The 22435-nt window shown below is 46.0% G+C and overlaps 1 pseudogene; it reads left to right on the forward strand.

The window, feature by feature from the left end:
• Positions 1–15414: 15414 nt before the first annotated feature.
• Positions 15415–17348, forward strand: LOC138472291 (interleukin enhancer-binding factor 3 pseudogene; annotated as a pseudogene).
• The last annotated feature ends 5087 nt before the right edge of the window (positions 17349–22435 follow it).

Genomic DNA, 22435 nt, shown 5'->3' on the forward strand with positions numbered 1-22435 from the left:
CTCCTCAGACTCTGCCTATAAGTATTCAGAACTAACTTGCACTTAAAGACTTCTGAGAGCACTTACCCAGACTTTACAAGTAAAACATCAAGAATGGACTTCCATTCTCATAACTGCAAGAATACTGGGACGTGAATGATGAGTCGAGTGATGCAGGGCAGAAAGGACCAAGAACACAAGCTGCGCTCTAGTTTTTGGGAGCGCTACCTATAGCCGGGAGATTTGAACAGCAGCAACAGCTGACTGGAGTGCTTTGTTGGGGGGAGAAAGCTGCCTCTCTTGGTGAGGACCGGGAGACTGTGGGGCTATGAGAAGTTCAGTGGAGCTGTCCGTCTTAGAGAGGAAAACGAGGAAAGCTTACCGCAAGAGAGGACACACTGCGAGAATTCCAGAAGCCAACACAGGGCACCTGGGCGTTTGCAGGTATGGAGCGGCAGCATGTGCCTTACTGGAGCCTGTCACAAAGCAGAAGGGCCCAATAGGAACCAGGAGAAACAGAGAAGCCGAGGAACGAAGGCAGCGAGACAGGGAGAAACGCTGAACGACCGCCACCAGTTTCCTTCGAGAGGCATGAAGTATGCCAGCAAAAAACAGTGAGTCCCCGGAAGGGAAGCAGGGACACTGGGGCGTCTTGCCAGACATGCCAAAGGCGAATAATTGTAAAGAAAGGAAATAAGGTACTTGAAAGAGAAGGAAACAGTCACCATTTCATTAAAAGGGAAAACAGATGAAAATAAACTTTCAGGAATGTCAGTGTATGCAATGCACATTTAAGAAAATCCCGGGCAAGAAATTGTACCAGGGAGATACAGGATTAGATAAATGTGATTAATCCAGTGGAGTCATCATAGACACTTCCAGAGGTCACATTCTCTCATATGGACAGGGGACGGCAGCCGCTACCTGATTCTGACCCTTGGGGCCAGAATGAGGGAGGACCACATGGGAGGAGACACCCTCTGGGGAGATGTCATGACTCCATTGGGTGAGACATGGAGTCCCCATTTTCCCCTGAGAATGAACTTCCTGTGTCTGAGACCCTCATGACTTATTGCCATGTTTCCACCTCTTTTCCCATGAAAAACAGGGAAATCCCTCTAGTAAAATCTGTGAACCACCCATGTCAATCTGATGGAAACACCTTTTTCGATTCTATCTATAAATCTGTCTGAGATGACTTATCATCAAGACCATTTAGAAATGCTCATCCAAGTTCCATGAGCGAAACATTTACAATGGACTTCTTTTCCCAGAATTCAAAAAATACTGAGGCGAAGAAGGGGAAGGATCGAGAAAAACTGTGAACCTAGTAAGCGTTCCTGTGTTTTCCTGCACACAAATAGGCCTGGGAAATTTAAGCATCTCAGACAGAAAATGAAGGACAGCTGCCGTGGTGACTGGCTCTGCACGGAGCACAGAGTCGACAAGCCAGTACCAGTGCGGTGGAGTCAAGCGGCTTGCCGCTGAGTGAAGAAGGTACTGCAGAACCGAGAGGCGCTGCAGGAACACCAAGAGCAGGTGGAGAACTCCTGGGTGTTTGTAGGAGCAAGGGAGGAGCAGTTCGCTCATCTATGTCAGCAGGACAACATACGTTTTGGGAGAAAGCCAGGGAGGACCGGCGAGCAAGGGAAAGGAGACTGTGAGAGAGAGAGTTAGGAAAACTTCCTCGACCGACCACAAATGAAGAAATCAACGTCTGCAGAAGCTGGAGAGTCCGGAGAGTCCCGGGAAACCGGGGCATATAGGTGAACACGCCCAGGGCATGGAAATCAAAGTAATGGACATAGTAAAAGGGAATTTGAATTGCAAACAAACCCTTTGCTTATGTGTGGTTGTACACAGTGTTAATACGAAGCAAGCAGAAGAAAGATAATATATCGGGAAGATACATTATCAAACCAAATATACAGACAAGTTTGGGAGCGGGTGAAAAATTCAAATGAGTAGAAGCAGAAGTCCTGGCAGGGGAGTATACCAGGGAATTTAAGAAGATTACAAGAAAACAAAGAATGTGGTATGCAAGTGTTGCATTTGGCCAAGAGAGGCCCAATGAACTGTTCTTGAAAGGAAACTAAAGTTGTGAAACAGTTATTGTACAAGTATTGTACTCAGCCAAGAGAGGCCCAAAGACTGTGAAGTCAAAGAATTATTGTACATGTGTTGTACTTGGCCATGGGAGCCTTTAAGTATTTGCATATTGTTTCAGTGCGACTTTGTGTCTTTCTTTCATGACGTCACACTGCCCTTGTTCAATTTCACTTACAGCTCTTCGATGCCCAATGGTGTGTGCATCTATCTATCTGTGAGAGAATGGTTACCCCTCCCTTAATCTCGTTTACACCGTTTAATGACACCGTTGTTTTCTGCATCTTGCTCGGACAGCTGAAGAGAGAATGAATACCAAATTATCTAATGTTGCTTATTTATTTAGAGAATTGTTATTCAGCGTACCAGATTAAAAGCTGCTGAAGTCAGCTAAACAAAACACACACATTTACAATAATGCAATCATAACAAATGTTTTACAAAACAATAACAAAACAACATTCTTTACAGGAACACTTCAGCAGATGAAATGTGACTGGGGATTGGTATACAGTGACTTGGCACGATACCTTTAGACACATAGCAAAGTGCTGAAATAGGAAAATTAAAGGTCTGTACTGCTGTTTTTATTTTGCATTGACTTCTTCGACTCCACCACAGTTTATTAGTTTTGCGAGTCTAAATTGCTTGACTATTATTTAGTGTCTTTTTCGTTTGTGGGAACACCAACAAAAATAATGTTAGATTTTTCTCTCGAGTCGACACGTGTTTCGGCTCTTTACTCGCGATACACTTGTACCCACGTGTTCACGACGTTGGTTATGAGAGCCATCTTCACGACATACATATAATTCTATTTCAGGGTAAGTTAGATGAAAGCTGCAATGCTCACACTTCCTACAATATAAAAACAATGCATAGGTTTCATAGCAGATCAGACATCTCTCTTACATATACTCTTAATGGTCATAGTGCCATCTCAGCTATTACAACGGTGTACTACCTTTCATTAAGGCAGAGATCACAGGGATTTTTTTGGGCAATTCTTTCCAGTCTGAGTACTTGGTTTTGCCCAATTTCTTTTCAAAGATGCACTTGCTTCCCTCTACAAGAATAAACAAAAATGGGGTGGCCTCATGGATGATGTTCCCTGTGACTTATAACCTATTATAATTATGTTCGTCTTCATGATAACTTCAGACATCTGCAATGATAGTCTTACCCTACCTAGTTATTTCTTTTAGTTGCTATCCCTGGTGGATCCTGTAAACAACACTGGAAATTCTTCTTTAGTGCATCCCAATGTGGGGTTAGATCTACAAAAATACAAAAAAACAGGGTCTGAGGGTCTGAGCATCAATATCTCTATTATTATTCATTTTTGGTATGACTCCCATCAAGGTTGACTTTCTATTCTGAAATTATCTGTCATATAAAAATTGCGGCATAATAAGTGGTTGCACGGTCTCTTTAGACCTGATTATCAAAGGATTTATTTTTCCAAGAATGATAGCTTTCACCATGGAGTTGCATTATATTGTTAAGCCACTGATGTAAGAAACAGACAAAAAGCCCTTCCCTGTCCTGGTTTTACTTTGTCCAGGGTGTGTCTGTGTGTCATGAAAAAGGGTTGTTTTCCTTATTCATTGATTATAAGACCGACCGGAACTGCTTGCACTTCCGTTGCGCTGGACGCTGCAGAGCACACTCTGCACGTCTTCCATGTTATTTTGTTTACCTAAGGGAGACGAAGCCAGCCTCGTCATGATAACAAGACCTGGAGTTGATGGCGGGGTGCCTTCTTGAGTGAGTAAGCCACTTTGCCTTAACTGATCTGTGCAGCCGTGAAAAACATGTGCATGCAGATGTATATTTTTAGGAAGGGGACGATTACTGAAAGCTCTCTATGGAATTCTGGTCTTGCAAAGAGTACATTAATGCAGTGTCATATGGATGTCGCACGCAATCTGTATTCCAAAAGTGGTCATATGGCCCTTAATGGTATGTCCAGACATCATTCCACCCTTTCAGTGTGGGGGAACATTCGCTATGGTTGTCTGAGTGCATATTGTCTCTCATGCACTCAACGCAGTATTGGGACAATACCTTGTGTCCCACATAGGGCTCTTCTGCTGTTCCAATATGATGGAGGTGTGGGAGCTAGGGATGGCGTGTCCATCTGCTCCTCTACAGAACTACCCACTGGAGTGAACTTTATCCTTGAGGAAACCTTTGTTTAAATCATTCATTCCTCCTTTTTTTTAACACATTTTCCAAGCCCATCAAGGTTAAAGACAAATTCCCCTTTGCACCTAAGAGTTAAGTTTGTAGTGTGAGGTTCAGAATAAAACATTGGAGATTGGACAGTGTTTCTTTTGGCATCCTGACAGAGCCTTAGTTTTTGATTAGGTAGGGAAATCCTCTTAGAGCAGAGCCAGAGAGCCCCCCCTTTCTTTAATAAAAGTCTTTAACCCACAAAGATGGCAAACTCCAGCTCTCATTTCAGACTCCTCACATAATGCAAACCCTAGATGATATTACATTTAAAAGTAGGTGCATAGCCCACATGAAGAACGCCTCGGCAAGAGCAGTATACCAGGCAGTTGCAAGTGTGTTTAAAAATGTCCTGGCAGGAGAGTATACCAGTCAGTTGCAAGTGTGTTTAAGAAAGCCGTGACAGAAGAGTATACCAGATAAGTACAAGTGTGTTCACAAAAGAAAGCCCTGGTAGGGAAATACACCAGGCAAGGACAAACTGAACCGCGCATAAAAAATACATCGCTAAAAGGGGTCCTGAGTGGGATATATCAGGACGAACCAAAGGATGTGTGAACCCAAAGAGAAGAGGAGTGAAAACCTGGTTGGGGAGTACACCAGGTATCGTAACAAGATAAAGATAAAGAACCATGTTGTTTTGTGTACCAGTTGTGTTGTGGATGAAGAGAAACTCAAGGAGTTGATATCTTTCAATATCGAACAGAGGGAAGTGAAATCCAGGGGAAGGGAATCACCCTCTGGAATAAGGAACTCTATCCTTCTGGATCTTTTGTGTTGGAGTTATGCTTTTTTCTTTTTGAACATTTATAAATCACTCAAGGCCAAAGACATTATCCTTTTCACCTTAGAGTTTATTTTCTTAGAATGTGAGGGCCACAATAGTACTTTGGACACTGGACGGTTTTGCTCTGGACATTCTGACATTGACAGACCCTTGGTTTTGTTTTAGGTAGGGAAATACCTCTTAGAGCAGGGACAGGCATTTCCCCACCCACTTTTATTTTAATTAAAGTTTTTGAACAAAACCATGAATCCCTTCTGTCCGAGTCTCATTCTTGGCTCCTTACACAACCTACTCCTCATAAAATGTAGTGAAAGGAGGTTTACATGAAAGAACCTGTAGCTCATTTACTCTGCAAGCAGAATTGATGGCCACCATGAAAATTGTCTTGAATGTCAATAATCTGAGCAGTCAGGAATGGAGAGGATCAAATGGAACTCCTAAAATAAATGTCAGCCCCAAGTTCAGATCCCAAGCTGGCACTATAAAATGGACCAGTGGGAAAATATTTGTTAGTCCCTTGAGGATCTGTATGACAATGGGTATTCTAAAATAAGAGCCTTGCTCTGGCGTGCGCTTTAAGATCAGTGGGCGGGAGCGGTGCTCCTATACTTTTTTAAATTAAGTTTTACTGTTCCTATACTTTTATTTTAAAAAGAAACCGTTCCGGAATGGTTTCGTTTTAAGATAAAAGTGTAGGAAGAAGTTGAAACTTGCACCTTCAGTGCACTGCACTGAACGTTCCTTTTAAGACCGAGCTCATGTTTTGGGGGGCTTGTATTGTGCATAGCGATGGGGTTTGTGTGTTTCGGGGACATGATTGCAGGGAACATAGTTCCTCTACTTTTTTTTCGTACACTTCGACCACTGTTTAAGATGGATAACGCCACCAGATAATTTTGGCTATAGACACCTGCAGCCCCTGGTGGGCCAGGTGTAGCAGAAAATAAAGCACTGTAGATGTATCACAAGTGAAACGATCAATATCTTTAGCTCTACATCAGCTGCAAAATGTATTCCAATGGCAGTGGTATACTGCTTTTGTTGCCGACCTACTGGCCAAAAGCAGCACCTCCATCATGTCTTATGGGAAGTCCCAATCTTTGTATCTTAACCTCTCAGAAACCGGACGTGAAGGTTCAGAGTTCTGATTTCTGGGTCAAGAAGACAGCCTCCCTCTTGCGAGAATAGGCCAAGGAATGCAAAATGGAGGGCAGATGGACATGTCCAGAAGTTCCAGGTACCACATCCTCCTGGCCCAATCCAGAGCAATCAGGATCATGGACCTCCTCAACCTCATGATGACATGAGGAATGACGAGTAGTGGTGGGAACACGTACAGGAGTGGAAAGTACCAGTCCACTATGAACACCTCCCACAGGGCTCCTCTCTGTGGAAATTCCCTGGAGCAGAACAGGCCGTATTTCCTGTTGATACTGGATGCAAACAGATCCACTTGACCTGTTCCCCAAACAGTGAAGATCTCTAGAAGGACTTCCTGAGCTAACTCCCTGTGACTGTGCTCTGCCTTCTCAGACCGTTTGCTGTCATATTCTCTTCTCCGGCTAGGTGAACGGCCGATAGAGAGATTCCGTTTTGCAGTGCCTAAAGCCAAAGCTACATTGCCTCCCTGCACAGTGATAGTGCTCCTACACCTCCTCTTTTGTTGAGGTAATGCATGGCGACTGTGTTGTCAGTCACTATCAGGACATTCGTCCCATTTTGGAAAAGGCAAAAAGGCCATCAGCCCCAGTCTGACTGCCCTCAGCTCTAAAAGGTTAATGTGTAGTTGGGTTTCTGTGGGGCACTAAAGTCTGCTAATCGTGAGATTGTTCATGTGGGCTCCTCAACCCATGAGGGAAGAATCTATAACTACTGTCATTTCCGGCAAGGTTGTCAAAAAGGTTCCCCTATTATAACATTATCTTTGCAGGCCCATCACAGGAGATCCTGCGTGACCTTGCTAGGGACATGAAGGAGGTCTGGCATCCTGCTTGAGAATGGTGACCTTTGGGATCTGAAGGCCCACTGGAGGGACCTCATCCTTAAGCTGTCTTCTGGCACCAAAAAAATGCAGGATGCCATGAGGCCCAACAACCTCAGAAAATTGAAAGTCAGTAGATGTTGGGCGTTCTACAATTTTAACACCATCTGTAAGGACTGCTCCAATGAATTGAAGCTTTTGGGAAGGGATCACCTGGGACTTCTTGAAGTTGAGGGAGAAGCCTAATTTGTGGAAAGAGTCGCAGGTGCTGCTCCGAGGTTGTTCCAGAGCCTGTTCAGGAGAATGAGTTCTGATCAGCCAATTGTCTACGTAAGGAAAGTTGTGAATACCTCCCCCCCTTATATTTGCTGCCACCACCGCCATCTATTTGGTGAAGACCCTCAGGAGGAGGTCAGCCCAAAAGGCAGTACTGCAAGTGAGAATTGCTAATGGCGAACATCTGGTATTTTCAGTGCATGCAGCGTATAGGCATATTAAAGTAAGCACCCTGAAGATTGAGTGACACATCCATTCCTTCCTGGAGCTAAGGGCCTGGATGATCTGCGAAAGAGTGACCATCTTGAATCTGTCCTTCCTGAGTAACTTGTTCAAGCCTCTCTGGTCCAAGATGGGTCACAGTCCTCAATATTTCTTGAGAACCAGAAAACAGGCGGATTACCAACCTTGGTATCGCTCCGCTACACGTACCCTTTCCACTGCACCTATCTCCAGCAGGTAAAGAATTTCATGCAGAAGGGGTGGGTCTGGCTCCTGAAGAGATTGCTCGCTCTGGTGACAATCTGGGGGCCTTTTCAAAAATGGCAGACAGTACCCTTGATCTACTGTCTGCAGCACCTGAAGTAATGTATTGCCATTCTTCGAGATGCTGAGTTAACCTGCCTCCCACCTGAGTCTTCTGAGTGACGCACTGAGACTGGCTTTGGGGCTTCTGTTGTGACAGAGGGTAATGAGGAGGTGACTGCCTGAGCTATTCTTCCTCCATGGACTCTAGTGTTATGTGGAAATCTCCTTTGCCCTCTTTGGGCAGACTAGCCTCTACTTCTCTGTCCAAATGAAGAGTCGAAGGGAAAAGGACAGCCTCTCCAACTCTGGGAAGGCAGATAGTGCTGTTGAGGTTGACGGGTGGCTGCATCCAAGGATTTTGTAGCCGTCTTAGAAGCATGCAACTTCTCTAAGTCAGCCTTTGCTCCAAAAAGGTTTGACCCATCAAAGGGCATGTCCAGAAGTGTCGACTGGACATCAGCAGCAAATCCAGATCTGCACAACCATGCAAATCTTCTTGTGACTCCACTCGCTGCCATAGAGCGACCAACACAGTCAGAAGCATCCTGTCCTGATTGGAGAGACTGGCTTGCAGCCTCCTTACAAACCTGGATGAAAATCATCCCTCATTTCCCCCATAGGAATATTTGTAGCCACTTGGAGACAGCACCCACAAAGAAGTGTATTTGGCTAATGTGCAAGACCCATTAACGGCTTTAAGAGACATACTCCCACCGGAGAACACCCTTTTCTCCTAGTACATCATATTTCTTGTCATCCCTATCAGTTGGGATGGTTGAATAAGTAGGTGCCTTAGATGTGGAAGTAGCTGCTTGTTCCACCAAGCTCCCATGAGAAGGGTGCCTGGATAGGATATCACTGTCAACGGGCGATGGCATACATTTTCTTACCACCTCCTTGTTGACAACAGGAGTGGTATCCGGCTTCTCCCAATTTTCTAGGTTTTTGTTCTCAAGTCCAGAGTGGAAAGGCAGTACAGGTTCTTTAGGGGGTCCTTTGTCCAGGATATCTATAAGATCATCCTGTACTATATCCTTTGCAGGATGTCCCCACCCCAAATATTCAGTGACCTTGTTCATCACTGACCTGTACGCCGCACCTGGATGAGCAGCTGAGTCTGGTGCAGCAAATTCCATTTTTGGAGAAGTGTCCAAACCACTGACTTCCTTAAGGTAAGTAGCCAAGTCCTCAATTTGAGATTCCTCCGAAATGAGTTCTTCAGGGACATTGGTTGTACCAAAACATTCATACCCGGAGGGTATAACATCTTCCTCCTCAAAAATGTATCCAAAAGACCTAAAGAAGTCCTTGTGCGATGACGGTTTAAAACCCAAAGATGGATCAGAGGATGACGTTGATGGCTTCAATGCCAAAGGCCTCAACATTGAGTCCTTCAACTCTGAAGATGTGGAAGCTTTTGGCTTTGACGCCTCTCTTAGGTTGAAACCGTCAATGCCACTTGAGTATGAATCTCAGGCTTCTGACCCGGGCTCTTGGGCATGTGAGTCGGAGCCTCCAACGACTCCCTGCTGGCTTTAGAAGGCGTGTGGGATCGATACCCTTTTTTGGCTCTTTCAAGGAACCATGAGTGCCGCCTTCGAGAAAACATCCATCATCTTCTGACAGAACTCCTCCCAGTCTGGTGCCGATGCAGACTTGGGAAATATACCTTTCTCTCATCGGGTGAAGAGTGCGAAGACGGAGAACGATAGCATGTCTTCTCGGATTCTGTTAGAGAAGATGAAGAGTGATGCAAATCTCTCCTTGACCTCGCCAGCTTCAAATGGTTGGAGCGTTTCTTAAGGCCTTTCAGATGGCTTATCTTTTAAACTGCTATCTTCGGAGGATCTCCTTTTCAATGGAGTAGAGCATGGGGATTTTGACACGGACCGACCTAACGTGAGTTTAGTCTTCCTCTCCTTCACAGACCTGCTAGTCATGGACTGACAGGGACAAGAGTTGTTGACTTTGTGCTCTTTATCGAGACACCAGAGGCATAGCCTGTGCAAATCTGTGATGGACATTTTGAGCCACAGTCTGCACACCTTTTGAAACCTGCCTTTGGAGCAGACCTACAAGAAGAAAGAAATGTACTACGCAATAGAAATTTGAATCGCTTAGGCGAGTCGAACTGTTCCAAAGCATTCTGTGCATGTGGAAAAATGGAACTGAGGCAACGGGCACGGGTGCATGCTATTTATACCAGCGTCACATCTGAGCACGGGGATGGGAGCCGCTGAGGAACATCAACCCGGCGACGCATGGCACCCTCTGATGTCGAAAATGTTTCTGAACTGCAAGCAGGATATCAGTGATATCAAAGGTGAGGAATCTGTAGGAGGACACAATCCATTAGAAAGTCAGGTTAATCTTAGTGTCTCCAAGAATAGAAATCTCCACTTTGGTGCCCTTCAGACACAGAAAGTTGGCCTTCATCCAGAAGTAGCTTTGATCAAGGCAATACAGATGTTTTCCTAGTACCTTTTCCTTCCCCTGCAGTCTCTGCCTCCCCAGGCTCTGTCCACCTGGCCTCCCCTGACACTCACCTTTTCTCACAGGCCCTTCAGCCCTGACCAGCACCCCACACCCCCTCTCCCCTGCACTTCTCTTTACTGCACCTGCATGATCCGAATGTCACAAAGCCTAGTAATAATAATAATAATAATAGGATTGTTTTTGTTTTGTTCTACCTGTTGCCCCACTCTCTTGTCTTGTTGTCCCACGAAACATAGGCGCATTATAAATCCCCAATGAATAAAAAAACAAATGTCCTGTATTCCATCCATATTCTTTTGGGGGCGGAACTAGAGAGGAGTTAGGAGAGCAGAGTGACATGGCAAGCTAGGTGAAGCAGAGTACAAACAGGAAATGAATAAAGAAGACATATTTGATTTCCTTTTATGTCCTATGTCTTTATTTACGAGCCTCTACATAGCAATGGGTACGAGCGGGCAAGTTCAGCCTTCGCCTGGTGATCCAGCGGCTGTTTTACTGTTGCTGCCCACAGTGCCTGTACTTTTTCCAACACAGACTTGCAGTGAATATTGCCATCTGTGAGGACCTACGAGCTCCAGTGAGCCCTGAGGGATCCCATGAGCGGCTCACTCGCTGCTATCACCAATGCAGGATTTTGTTCTGTGCGCTGCCAAGGCTGCAATCTTCTGCAGTCCATTGCTTGCTTCCAATGCTGCACTGTTGCACCATCTTCTGGTGAACAAACCCCAAATGGTGGGCAAAGATTGCAAAGTCATGACTGTTGTCCTACTTGATGGTCTTTGGAATTCCCCATTCACTGAGCACTTCGTTGATGAGTGCCGCTACTTGCAGGAATTCTGTTGACAGTGTATTTTTCACGATGGGGAACCATGAGAACTCATCAATGAAGACCAGGAAGTATTCTCTGATGTCCATTGGCCCATAGAAATCAACGGCAACTCTGTTCCATGGTCTTTATGGGATCTGTGTAGGTGAGATGCGGTACTGAGTGATCGTCCCGAGCTGTGCACCGGCATGGTAAACACTGTCGCACCATGTTCTCTATCTGTGTGTCCATACACAGAAACCATACAGTCTTAGTTGCTTCTTTGTGTTCTTGGCACCTCTGTGACTCTCATGAGCTGTATGTATGACCAATCTCCTCAACGCTGGCAGAAGCACGAGCCTGCACATTCTGAACAGGATTGTGTCATTCATTATGGCTAGTTCTGTGTCTATCTTCGCTAAGCGGTCTACCTGCGACTGGTTTGCTTCTGGGTGCGTAGCGAGCTGCTGGCAATAATCCCTCCATTTGTTCCAGTTTGTAAGTTGGATGGCCAAAGCCATGGACAAATATACTTTGATGACCCCTGAGCCACCATTTCCATTGTGAGTGCAGGTGGTAGCACTTTGGCCGTGACATTGATGTATTCTATATCACCTTTCCGCGGAGCCTGGTCATCTCCCGGGTGGCATGAGATGTAATCCGCCGGGTTCTGCTCCCCCCTGGACTGTGGACGATGGCGTAGTCATAGTCTTGTAGGCGAATGCCCCACCTCTCAAACCTGGGTAGCATCTTGCTGTGAGGGTTTCCAAACAGTGAGAGGAGCCAATGACAAAGTTGTCGAAGTGTTCACATCCAGCCAGGCTCTCCTTTTCGGCCCTGGAGTATGCTCTTCTGTGGGGGACAGAGTCCTGCTTGCGGTGTGTTTGGGGTGTGCGTTTTCGTCATTTGCCTGTGCAAGGATGGCCCCCAATCCGACAGTGTGGTGTCCAAGGACAGAGACTCCCTAGTAGAAGAAACTCTAAGAAGGTGTTAGATCTGTTGAAGTATTGCTCTGCATACTTTCCCAGTATGGATGACACTGTCACCAACCACTGTGTGCCACCAACCACTGTGTGGGAAGATACAGGAGCATATCTAGTGGTTGTAGTAGACGAATATTAAAGATAGACAGAAATACAGCTCATTTCGTCCACTGCTGCATCGTCTTATTTGCCAGTGCTTGACAAAGCCGTTGCCACATATGGAATTCCAAAGACAGTCAAATCTGACAATGGTCCACCTTTTAGTGATGAAGACGTTCACCTTTTTACAGAATACTTAGGGTTTCAAAACCGTTGTGTAACTGCACTATAGCTGCAAGTTATACAGTGGAGCATTTTTCTTTTTTTTTTACTTTAAAGAGGACATTGCAAATGTGTTACAAACTGAAAAACACAACAAGCAAGTCCTTTACCAGTTGCTACGCGTCTTTTGTAATATCCCTGACAAAGGAACATTCCCTATCAGAGCTAGTGGTTGGAAGAAAAGTGTGCACACGACTTCCCAATTCTCGTGTGTAGCACATCAATCTGCGAATTCAATTCAGTCGAATAACACCGTATGCAAGAAAACCATGAAACAGTATGCAGATGAGAAATGAAGAGCCACACATTCACATTTTCAATGCCAGTCATGTAGCACTGTTTCGCCACCCCATGACCCAAAAGACACCTCTATCTGACCCAGAACCCATTGTAATCAGAGACAGGAAAGGATCCATGATCACTGCTGAAAGAGGAGAAAAACGCATTACCAGAAACGGGTCTTAAAAAAAAAACATTGTTGAGAGATGTTCAGAGGACAGTGAATTGTCAGATGAGCATGTGACTGAGGTTCAGGTGAAACCAGCCATTAATGTGGCTGTTCAACCTGAAGGATGTTCTCAAAGAGTGATCAAGTAACCCACTAGATCAGCGTTCTGCAACCTGAGGCTCTCTGTATGTTTTGGATAATGATGCATGACTCCCACGATCCCTCAGCAGTCACTATAATGGAAAGGGCTGATGGTAGTTGTAGTCCAAAACATCTGGAGAGCTCAAGTTTGCCCAGCGATCCTGCGCTACAAGGATCGAGGAAATTGGTTGATGTGACCTGGGTGAGATTGTCATGTCCTACGTTCCATCCATGTTATTAGGTGAATGAAACTAGGAATGAGCTGGGAGAGCAGATGTGCTGTAGCCAGCTAGGTGAGGCAGAATACAAAGAGGAAAGGAATAAAGAAGACGTGTTTGCTTACCCTTAATGTTCTGTGTCTTCATTTTGTGTGTGTAGATAACTAACCAGAATCATCTTGCAGATGACTGCGTGTGGGTATCATTGGCATACATTTGAAAATGTAGCAGGTGTTGTTCAATAACCTGCGCTAGTAAGCACATATAAATATTCGACAGCAAGAGTATCATCGAAGACCCGTAGGGTATCTCACACAATAGTATGCATGTTGAGGATTTCACAGTACCCATTTGAATTTGTTGGCCATATTTGACGAGTAAAGAGCGGATCCAGTCAAGAACCTGAGCGCATAATCCCATCCATTCTTTGAGACTTGTTCACAGGCTTTTCAGGTAAACTATTACTTTATTTAAGACACCGAAAAATCCAACTATATCAGCGTCCCATGATGACCTTCCTCTAGTCTATTAAGATGACCCTCTTTGACTTGCACTGGAGTTTTTTCGGTACCTTTGATGGGTCAGAAGAGAGACTGCTGGTCATGTATAAGGTTGTTGAAGTAGATATATTCCTGAAACAGTTTTGATGCTTCTTACTCCAACATGTTTCTCTGTTAAGGAAGGTTGGAGATGGGTGAGTAGTAAAACAATATTTTAGGGTCAGCCCTAGGTTTCTTCAATAGTGGGGTGACAATTTCACATTCCAGTGGGCCTACAAAGTACACCTTGAGAAGTGCTGTATTTATTAAGTGTGTAATGGCAGTGGGTATTCGCCTACACAGGCTTAACTGATGTAAATGCTAACTTTGTTGGCTAGGGGGGCCAATCAGGGTTATATGCCATCGTTTATGGAGGTTTTAATGGAATCTCAGATATGCATAGTTTCAGAGTAAAGCAAGATAGAAGATACTTTCAAAGTTTAGAGCATCTGGGTTGGTTGGTTATGGGGAATAGAAGACTATAGGTGGATGTGAAAGTTACCAAGATTGGATTGAGCCCTCTTACGTGAAATCATGTTATTTGTAATTCAAACTAGGGAAATTATGGCAGAGGCGATGAAGAAATGACTGGCAAAAGGTACAGGTGGCAGTTGAATGTGCCTTAAAAGGGAGGAGTCAATCATGTTATGTTCTTGTGATCTTTGCATGCTGTCGGTAGGAAGTCCTCTTGGCAACCAGTTTCAATTGACCATGGCACACTAAGTTTATACAATGCAATTTATATTTGCAAATAAACTGAACCTTCATGCATTGGTTAATATATCTCTACGTTCATATTTAGGGAATGGGCAGTATGGTAAACACTTTTGACATTAGACCAGTAACAACTGTGTAGAAAATTGTTTTATAATCCGGTGTGATATTCATTTTGTATTGTAATCCATGAGATTCGAACTGTAAAAATTTTAAAATCAATTTCATATTGTTGTTTGTTTTTGCTGGGTTGTTTTCGGCTTGTGCCAAAAGTAGCACTTCTACAGCTTGCTCCGCCTCACATTTTCCAGCTAAGACTGGCACACATCAAATGCAGTTCACTTGAAAAGATATGTTACAAGCACTTTATATGAACTTGGTCTGAGGCGTGGAGCTCATTAACAAATGTTTCACAGACGTCTCATTGCTATCAAGCAGGATTATGTAAATTAAATATGTTTCTCTCCGGGCGTGTGCTGGAAGGGCTAAGCTCCTCTGCAACAGCACATAATCAGAAATGTTCCTAGAATCTTTTATTTATGGGAGGGGTGATTGTACTATGTGGTAAATAAAGCATAGGGTTGGGTGGAGCTGGTCACATTAGTTTTGCCAAACATATAATGGACTTTGCCAGATCCAGATAATCCAGCTTAGTGTCAGATATCCCTTATATGCCAGTGTTGCCCTGATTCAGATTGTAAAGTGATTGTACTGCCTACTCTGACCAAGATGAAGCATGTCAACTTTACCCTGCTCCCATAGCTAGCAGTGATGTCACAGAGGAGCCTCTGTGATAGGGTATATTCTTGCTTATCTGTTCCCTCAAAGCTAGGTCTTCTCAGAGCAGTGGGCCAGAGCATACTAGCTCAGACTGTGCAGGCTTGGGTTCTCCAACACTACCAGTAGCATCTGTCTTTAGCCATTCCTTTCAGGACAGCAAATCTAGAGCCTCCATCATTAGCACCTTCTCCGATTCAGAAGAACCACACTGATCTAGTCAGAAGCAATGCGTGTGATGCGGATGTTCAGAAAGGGGAGCCACTATGTTCTGCACAGGCATTTTGAGATGTATCCAGCCCAGGAAGTCCTGGAGTCAATTCAGAATATGCTTTGTTCGGTAGAACAAGCCCTGCAAGCAGTGTCAGACCATATAGGAGAGCAAGAGAAATCAGCATGTGGTGCAGAAAGAGCAGAACCTGGTGCAGCAGAAACCTTGGGGGACAGCAAAAAGGTCCTTCAAGGAGTAACACGTGTGGGCGTGGCGGCAAATGGGCTTATACTGAAAGGGGAAGGGGTGCTCGAGATGGTTCTCCACTGCAGGGATTTGCCAACAGTGCAACTTCTGATGGCAGTGGCAGATGGCCTGGCTGTTCTACTTTCTACTATCACACAGGAGAGGTATGAAATCAAGGCGTGTATCCCAGAAGCAGCTATTGCCATAAAGAAAACAAAGGAACCACCACTGGAGCTGATCATCAGAATGGCACCATCAGAAATGCAGGAAGACAACCCAAAAATGTCATTGCTCTCTCTGAACTACAACCGTGATGCTCTGGATATGGAGAAATGCCTTTCTGCTTTGCGTTCATACCAACGTAGCAAGTGGTTTCAGGCCAATGCTTACAAATTGAACTCCTGTGTTATGCTTATCCGTGTTCTTAGGGACCTCTGTCATTGTTTTCCTGTCTGGGCTCCCCTCAACGGGTGGCCCTTGGAGGTTCTCTGCGAGAGGTCCATTCGAACAGGTGTTAGGCGACTGGGTGCCGGGGAAGCTCTCCGAAGAATTTTAGAATGCCTTGCCTCTGGTATCCTTTTGTTGGATGGTCCAGGTCTTTACGATCCCTGTGAGAAAAAGCCAACTGATTGCATCAGCCACCTCGAGGTGCAACAGAGGGAAGAAATAACGTTCAGTGCCCAGCATGCCCTGCGACTCGTAGCGTTCAACCAGGTGCACACGTTTTTGAAGATGGATCCATTGCCCTTGAAGATGCACCATAAACAGCCAACAGCCAAAAATACAGCTGTAACCTCTTACATGGGCCAGATTCCTGCTGCTACCACCTTTGTTTATGCATCAGCGAAGCGGCCAAGAAGGGATAGCACGGAAGACGAAGACATGCCAGGAGGAAAAAAGGGCAGGAGGATGAGACAGTCTAACGCTCCTTATGGAGCAAAGGTTCTTATGAGGTTAAATGAGTTGAAACCAAATCTCAATTACAAGCTTCTATCCCAGAAAGGCCCTGGCCATGCTCCCTCTTTTACCATGAGTGTGAACATTGAGGGGAAAACCTACATTGGCAGTGGCCCTTCTAAAAAGTCTGCCAGACTTCACTTAGCAATGCAGTTCTTTCAGACGAAGGGTCTCCCCATAGCTGTCGGCCTGCAGGCTAGTGTGAGAAATCCTAAAAGGCGAGTGGAATCAGTCCTGACAAGAAACGGTAAGAACCCAGTTATGGAACTCAACGAAGTACACCGTGGTCTGAAGTACAAGTTAAAGGGTGAAAGCAGAGGCAGGAGCAACATGATTTTTAAGATGGAAGTTGAAGTGGACGGGCAGACATTCCAAGGCACAGGACACAGTAAAAAGATTGCCAAGGCTTATGCCGCACTTGCAGCACTCTCGAGCCATGGAGCCCCTGCCCAGGCCATGAGCACAGAGGGTCCCAAGTTTGCATATAGGGAGGAGGTGGCTGAAGGACAAGCAGGCCCACTCGGGGCTGGTGCCAATCTGTTGGGGCGAGGGGGCATATTTTCTGCAGGCTGGCTATACAGAATGTGGTCTTTGAGGTAGACAGGCACAATACACTTCCAAATAACTTTTATTTTCTTCTGCCAGTTTTCTTTGGGGCTGAATGGGGGAGGCCTACTTCATCCCCCAACTAGCACTGCGTCAGAAATGGGGGCTCAGCGCCTTCTTTATCAGTTGGCAGCTGGTGGGGATGGCTGAAGAGGCAGTTTAGGATGTCTCTGTATAGTCATATAAGGTGAGATGGGGATGTCTGAATTTACTGGTGTAGATGTGGCAGACTGTAAGAATGAGACTAGCAAATTCTCACTCCAATGTTTGTCTCAATCCAAGTACAACAAAAAAGGTTCATGAATTGATTACATCATTATTCCTAGCTACCAACCCCATTCCCTTTTGTGGTTGCAATGCTGATCTCGGGGTCACATCCATATGCAGGTATATTAACTCTTTTAACCTTTGCGCCTGGAAGCGCCTTCAACAAGCTGGCCTGGCATGTTCCCCTTCCAACTATTCCAACTCATAGCCTTGCCGTCACAGCACACACATTATGTAAAGTCCCATGATGCATCTATTCAATCTCACCACCCTCCACTAAAGATACGTCTGCTCCTAATTTTGCTTCTCTGTTTTGGAGATCTATATATTAAGGATTTCTTCATGGTTGAACAGAAATAATTTCCGAGCATATCACACAAAACTGTGATAAGCTTTTCAGAATCCTCAGGGAAGTAATTAGAACTTAAAAATAACTTCCTTTTTATATAGTACGGCAGTCATGTGGAGACATAGCAGTATAACTCTAGCAAACCCACACAAAAGCGCTAATAAGTGAGTAAACATAACCATTGGCAAGCTACACAAAAATGAGGAAAAGTAAAACTAGAGTGTGTTTTTTGTTGTTGGTTAAGTGCTTGAGAGAAATGATGGATTTGGGGAAGGTAAAACGTTTTTTCTTCGTAAAAAATACTTTTGAGTGTTTTAGTATATTGTACAAATGTAAAATTAATATTGTTAGGGTATTTATTGAGCACGGACATAGCTTATAGAACCAACGTAGTGCTTGACAAGTAATAGAGGGAAGTACATGGCGATAAAGCAGATTGCAGGGATCAGTACAAGGGAGAAGGGAGCTAATAACGCGGGAGAGGCAGGCAATTTGACAGCAAGGCATCTAGAAGCAATCAGGGGAGGAAACAGGGGAAGCAGATCGCCCAGTCTCAGGTTAGATGGGGAGTGGAGGTTTTTGGGGACCTAGGTGTTAGGGAGGAGCCATCCCCTGAAGAGGGGGGTATTGAGCTTCTTCCTGGAATGTAGAAGTGATGGGCTGGGTCTAGTGTTGACAGGGAGGAGGTTCCAGAGTGTGAGGGCATAGACAGAGAAGTCATGTCTTCTGGTTCTTTCCTTTCTACACTGGCAGAGTTCAAGTCTGCACATGTCATTGTCTCTGGTGATTCATAGGCCTCTGGAGATTCTGCAGTTCCCAGCAAGGTAGCTTAGCGACTTAAAAAGCTATAGCCTTGCAGATGATGCAGCAGGATTTGAAGGTGATACATGCTTGCAGCGGAAGTCAGCGCAGTTTGAGGGTGATGTAGTGGAATTTGCAGAGTCATTTGAAGAGTCATGATGCAGCATGTGAGAGATAGCTCAGGGGTGTCACAGTGCTCACCAGAAGGCCTTCCAGAAGTGCATTATCACCATCCTTTTTTTTTTTTTTTTTTTAAACTTTCTTTATTGTTTTTCAACAGATTAAACAGACCACATACTCAATCTTGTATTGCACATGTACTATACGTCCACAACTTCCCCAATACCACCCTCCCCCCCCCTCCACCCCCATGACCCCGGTCAACTCCCCCATCCGATATCCAGTCAGTTTAGAGGCCAGGGCTGGCCGATCGATCTGAGGGGTCGTCCTCCGCTCTGGGGTGGAGTAACGGCACGGTCAGCGACACCCAGCGGTGCAATTCCTCACTGGAGTCCAGTCTTTGTTAGTGGATAGCGGTTTCCCATGCTCCGGTCTCAGCGGCAATCCACTTTGTGAGGTCTCCCCACCACTGCGCTTCGATCGGGCCTCTGGGGCTCTTCCAACCCATGGCTATGCGTCTTTTCGCCGTGATGTAAATTAGGTCTCTGAGTCTGTTTAAGGGCTTGTTTTTGTTGTCCCGGCTGTATCTGCCCAGGATACAGGCCGCAGGGTCAAGCACCTCTAGTTCGATATCTGCATTGGCCACCCTTTCCCGTACCTGAGTCCAAAAGGAGCGTATCACAGGACAACCCCAGAACATGTGAGTCATTCCCGCCCTCGGCTCATTACATTTAGGACATAGTTGGATTGAGGCGCCCTTGAAGTTCGATATAGTTTCCGGAGTTAGATAGGCCCTGTTGGTGATGTATAGTTGGGTAAGTTGTAAGCGGGCGTTTCTGGAGATTTTCTTGTGGTAGAGGATTACTCTTTCCCATTCCTTGTCGCTGAATTCCAGGCCTAATTCGTATTCCCACTTTCCTCTACTTCTGAGCTCATTCCTGGTCGTGCCTAGCAATAGGGCTTCATAGAGCCGAGAGGTTTCGTGGCCTCCTTCGGCGGTGTTCAACAAGGTTTCTATAATCTCATTGTCCGTTGCCAGGATGACGGCTGCAGGCCATCTGTCCTTCATAGCTTGGATCACTGCTCCGTGGAGCAGGAAGTGCCCTGCTGGCAGCCCCGTGGTCTCGCTGAGGTCGGAGAATGTAAGGATTTCTTGGTCCTGAACCAGGTCACCAAGGGTGGCCACCCCGCAGGGTTCCCATTGAGCACGCGCTTCCAGTTGGCCCCAAGGGCGGTGGGCCATGAGTGCTGCTATGGGGATCTGTGGGGAGTATGGATCTGGGGAGCCCAATGTTCTGCAAGCCCTTCTCCAGAGCCGGGTCCCAAGCTTCGCCAGGTGTGGGTACTGCCTTAGGGTTCCATCCCTGACCCAGAGTAGGTCTCTGAGTAAGAGGCCGGACAGAGCTGGTTGGAGAAGTCTGGTGTCTGTAGTGATCTCATCAGCCATCCATCGCATCACGTGTCTTAGCTGGCATGCAAGGTAGTACAGTTCGAAGTTGGGGACCTTCATTCCTCCCCTATCGTAGGGTCTTTGAAGTGTCTCCAGCGCTACCCTGTGTCTGCCTCCCTGCCAGAGGAACTGCCTGCATAACTTGTTAATGTCTTTAAAGAAGGAGGGTGGGATGTTGTAGGGAACGTTGGTGAAATAGTGTAATAGGCGGGGAAGTGCCACCATCTTGAGGAGACCTGCCCTCCCAGCTACGGAAAGCGGGAGCTTCCCCCAGAAGTCCATGGATTTAACTAGGTTATCTTTGGCTCTAATCGTGTTGAGGATGTGTTCCGTGTGAGGGTTACGGTGTATGGTGATTCCCAGGTATCTAAAGGAGGTCACCTGCCATTGAAGATCTAAGGGGGGCAGGGCTCTGAAGTCTTCGTTGTATAGTGCAGCTAGCGGGTAGAGGCAGGACTTGTCTTTGTTAATCCGGATTCCCGTGTGCTTGTGGAAGCATTCTAGGGTTTAAGAGAATGTAGGGCAAGAGGTGTTCGGGATTATGTAAGCATAACAAGGTATCGTCGGCGTACATGGAGACAAGGTGGGTTATCCCGTCAATCTCAATGCCCCCATCTCCGTATTCCTGTCTAAGGTATGCGGCCACAGGTTCTTTGGCGATGATATATAGCATCGGGGATAGTGGGCATCCCTGGCAGGTGCCTCTGTGGAGGGGCCACGGATCAGAGTATGTCTTGTTGGTCCGCACCCTGGCGGATGGATTGGTGTAAACCAATTTGGTCCATTTCAAGAAAACTGGTCCTATTCCCATTTTTACCATGGTGGCATATAGCCACTCCCAGCGCACTGAATCGAAGGCTTTGGTGGCGTCCAATGACGCAACTGCGTATTTCTGGGGCCTCAGTTCCGTACTGTATATAACGTGGTGCAACCTCCGCAGGTTTTCGGTTATGGAGCGCCCGGGCACATAGCCCGTTTGATTCTGATGTATTAAGTGTGATATTACCCTACGCAATCTGTTAGCTAGGAGGGAGGTTAGGATCTTGCAGTCAACATTTAACATGAAAGGGGCCTGTAGGAGCCGCAGTCCGTACCGTCCTTTCCAGGCTTGAGGAGGGGGATGATAACGGCTTCCCTCATGGAGTCAGGGAGGGAGCCGCGCTCATAAGCTTCATTGAACACCTGGGCCAGCAGGGGGGCTAGGGTCTCCTCATAAGTCTTGTAAAACTCTCCAGGGAGGCCATCAGTACCAGGGGCTTTACCGGATGGAAGGGATCTAATGATTACCTTTACTTCGTCGGGAGTGATGGGATCGTCTAGTGTTTCAGCCATCTGTGAGTCCAATTTAGGCAGCTCAATGATATCTAAGACATCCTCCATACTGGCATCGGCCACAGGAAGGGTCTCGGAATACAAGTTGTGATAGAAGTCTGTAAAGACTGAGTTGATTTCTTTTTGGGTGTGTGCCGTGGTGCCGTCCGGCTTAAGAATTTGGCAAATGGGTGCACGGGGGGTTTCTCTTTTATACAGCCAGGCTAGGAGTTTCCCGGGTTTGTCACCCAGGGCATGGGTTCTTTCAATGTGTTTAGCGTAACTCAGTTTACCCAGGGATTCCCAGTGTGTTAAACAGGTTTGCTTAAGGTCGGTTATTTTTTGCAGGAGTTCTGGGGTTGACTCAGCTCTGTTTTCCAATACACCTAGCTCCCCTTCCGAGCGTTCCAGAGAAGACGTGATGGATCTACGGGCTCCACCTATGGACGCAATCATTTCACCCCTCATGACCACCTTGTATGCCTCCCATGCAGTGCCTATGTATCTGACGCTATTAGAATTTCGTTCCCAGTAATCCTCGGTACAGTTACCTATGTGTTCCTGGAGGGTCGCATCGTGAAGGGCTTCGGCTCTGAGCCTCCAAGTAGGGATCGGGGGTCTAGGCGGGAATACTTCCCAGGTGGCCAGCAGCGGGGAATGGTCAGACAGCACCCTGGGCAGGTAAAGGGCGTCACCAAACATAGCTTGTTGTTCGTGGCTTACGAACAGATAATCCAGCCTAGTATGGACAGCGTGGGGTGGGGAGTAAAAGGAGAATACTCG

This window comes from Ambystoma mexicanum, chromosome 8 (genome assembly GCF_040938575.1).
Source record: "Ambystoma mexicanum isolate Mex_15411 chromosome 8, UKY_AmexF1_1, whole genome shotgun sequence".
Taxonomy (NCBI): domain Eukaryota; kingdom Metazoa; phylum Chordata; class Amphibia; order Caudata; family Ambystomatidae; genus Ambystoma; species Ambystoma mexicanum.